This window comes from Octopus bimaculoides, chromosome 8 (assembly GCF_001194135.2).
Source record: "Octopus bimaculoides isolate UCB-OBI-ISO-001 chromosome 8, ASM119413v2, whole genome shotgun sequence".
NCBI classification, from domain to species: Eukaryota; Metazoa; Mollusca; class Cephalopoda; order Octopoda; family Octopodidae; genus Octopus; species Octopus bimaculoides.
Genome location: NC_068988.1, coordinates 70,331,037 through 70,334,067, shown reverse-complemented (window position 1 = coordinate 70,334,067; position 3,031 = coordinate 70,331,037).

Sequence of the window (3,031 nt, the reverse complement as noted above, 5' to 3'; positions counted from 1 at the left end):
ATATATATATATATATATATATCATTGTCGTCGGTTCCATGTCGTTTCTGAGTGTTTTTCTTCTTTTGTGCTTGGTTGTCAAGACCGATATTTGCATGGAACACTTGCCTATAAATTTTACATCTGTTTGTCGCTGGAGGCTGTGAATGGCATTGGCAGGTCTTTCATCGTGGCCATTTTTCTTCATTTTTCCGACGATGTTTTTCGAAATATTCTCCATAAATCTTGATAAAACGCCACGATGCATTTCTTCTATGTGTTTCTCCTCGTATTTAGCGCTGTTGTTTGTGCTCTTCAGTTGTTTTTTTTTTAATATAGCGTTGCTTGACATATCGGCATAGTGTACTGTCGATGATGACATCGCTATACAGGATATGACGTGGCTGCTTGGTGTTATTCACGAAACGGACTGACCTGCGCATCTAAGGTGATGTTTGATGATAGCCTCAATATGATTGACTTTGGTCCATTCAAGGACTGCAATGTTGTTGACAGTGCCATGCCTTTTTGGCAGTTTTTGTTGATGAAGTAGTACGGGTTTGTGGTGTGTTGGCGGTGCAAGGTCCATGTCTCAAACCGGGAGTGCAAGGTGGACACAAATCTGGCTTCATACACCATAACCTTCGTTTGTAGTTTTAGGTTCTTGCTTCTGTAGGCACGCTTAAAGGGTTTACCAAAAGAGACACGAGCAGTTCAGCTCGGTTCGTGGTCTGGAAGTCTTACTTAAGCTTATACGAAGAGGACGCTTCTGGGGTAAAGGATCTGGTCCAATCATTGCAGTGGTGATGCTAAAATGTGGAAGGATTGAGTTGGAATAAGGTTGTGATAGTAGTTTTGTATTCTGCTATGATAAACCGAAGGGATCATACGCAATTTTAAGTTGCTAACCAATTTCTGCATTCCTTTGAGTAAATGAACTGGTGTGATATTGTAGTCATTGTAGAGCAGTTCAGTGACATAAATATTGTTGGTCACTATTTGTTACCGGCGTCTGGACAGATTGCAGAGCCTGAACTCGACAAGTAACAATACAAATTTACGCTTTGATCATTGAAACATTTAATAAATCTGCTGCTTTTATTCGAAAAGGATTTGATACACATTCTTATTTCCTGTTTTGCAAAGTATATTATAAATATGAGTAAGATTTCTTTAAACATGAATGATAGTTTGACCTTTGATGTTTGGTGTCTACCTAAGTGGGTAACAGAATTACTCTGCCTGAAGGAGAACGTATTGGTTTTCTGAAGGATTTTGGATTATAATTATTTTATCCTAAAGATAAGAGTGAATTCCTTCTTTATAGGTTTCATGCAGCTGTTGATTTGCATTTTACAATGTTGCTCAATAAACTCTTATGTGATTATATATGTTAGATGTAGCTTTCTATGCTTCATTCAGTTTGTTTTTCGTGATTATCTGGTTGGGATAATTATCTCGTTGAAATCCGGTCGTTTTTGCTTTCTGCATTTGGAATATTTGTTTCTGCTACATTTTCATATTTATTTATGACGTTATTGTAAATAGAGTCAATATTCTATTACTTAGAACAGACTATTTTAAATTCCACCTAATTATCAAGGAGACAGATTGCCTTTCTCACACGTAGACTACTGGAGACTTAAAAGCCCGATCGTTCGTTTTTAATAAATTTAAAATATGCAATTGTTTTCAATTGCAAGCATTTAAATTCTGTTCTGTTTTTAATTATCGTAAATTGAAAATAATTATAGTCCTTCTATTCAAGAAATAAAAGATAACAATTAGGTAATAATGACACTGTTATTAGTGTTATTTGTCTTATGATGAATAAAAAAAACGTAAAACAATCTGTCGGTACAGGCCATTTTGCTTAGGATAATTTAGAACTTTATATCTTACTTTCATGATTCATATATTTCTCATTTCATGTAATATTATTCAATTTAATGTTTTACGTGTAAAGTCGTACAATTAGCCGTCAATACAACAATTAGCCGTCAAAAATGACGGCGAGGGCCAGCTAGTATATAAGAATACATCACAGATCTGGTAGCCGCCGGATGAAAGGGTCATATTACTTATACGCCGGGAGTTGACACACACAATGCGTGTTGTCATAAATACTCTGGTTTGTTCTATCATTCTCATATAACGTCAAAACCTGTGTGGAGAGAATTCCTTTGATTAGTAAAAATACATTTAAACACAGTTCCATATGCATGTGATACTATTTAATATACATTAAGTAAGGGGCTAATTCAACTGTGCGTCTAGTGTAAAGAAAATATTAGTGAACGCTTCCAAAACTCGCGCAGTAAGAATGCTCATGCAAGGTTACCAGTGAGTGCCCATTAAATGCACATTTGCAACTCCGAGTACGTTCAATAGTATCAGCATCAGCAGCATCTACAATGTAAGAGCACGCACATGAAAATATGTTGGAGCAACAGAGAACTCATGTAATCCCAGGCAAAATAAACGCTTTGCTTAGCCGAGAGGCCAATGATCCTACAATATTCGTAAAATCCGGTTGTCATCGCGAATTCATGAAGTCGGTGGATGCCCTATGGAGAAAGAATTTCATCTTAAAACGTGGTCTTCCACGTTCTGGACTAGAGAACGAAAAAAAAAAAACCTATGTAGGCTCAACTGATAACTAAGGCTATAAATGGAACAATAAAAGGGGATACAACCCTCTTTTCCCTTTCAAAAAGGGATTTCGTGCCCTGGGTTTTTTTCACAACTAAGTTGACAAAGATTGTTTGTTTACCTACATCAGTAAAGATGCTATGTACTTCCGGTGCAATAGTGCAACAGTGGGCTTGAAAACAATGGTAACTCCCTGACCGGCTATATGTCATAACCAAGAATACTTCTCAACGTAAAATTATAACTGCGCAAAATTTCTTTAAGAATGCGCATGTTTCTGACTTACAGGAAATTCATCGATACACACACACACACACACACACACACATACACACACACACACACACACACACATACACACACACATGCATATGCTGTTACGCCGCACGCGGCCTCCCGA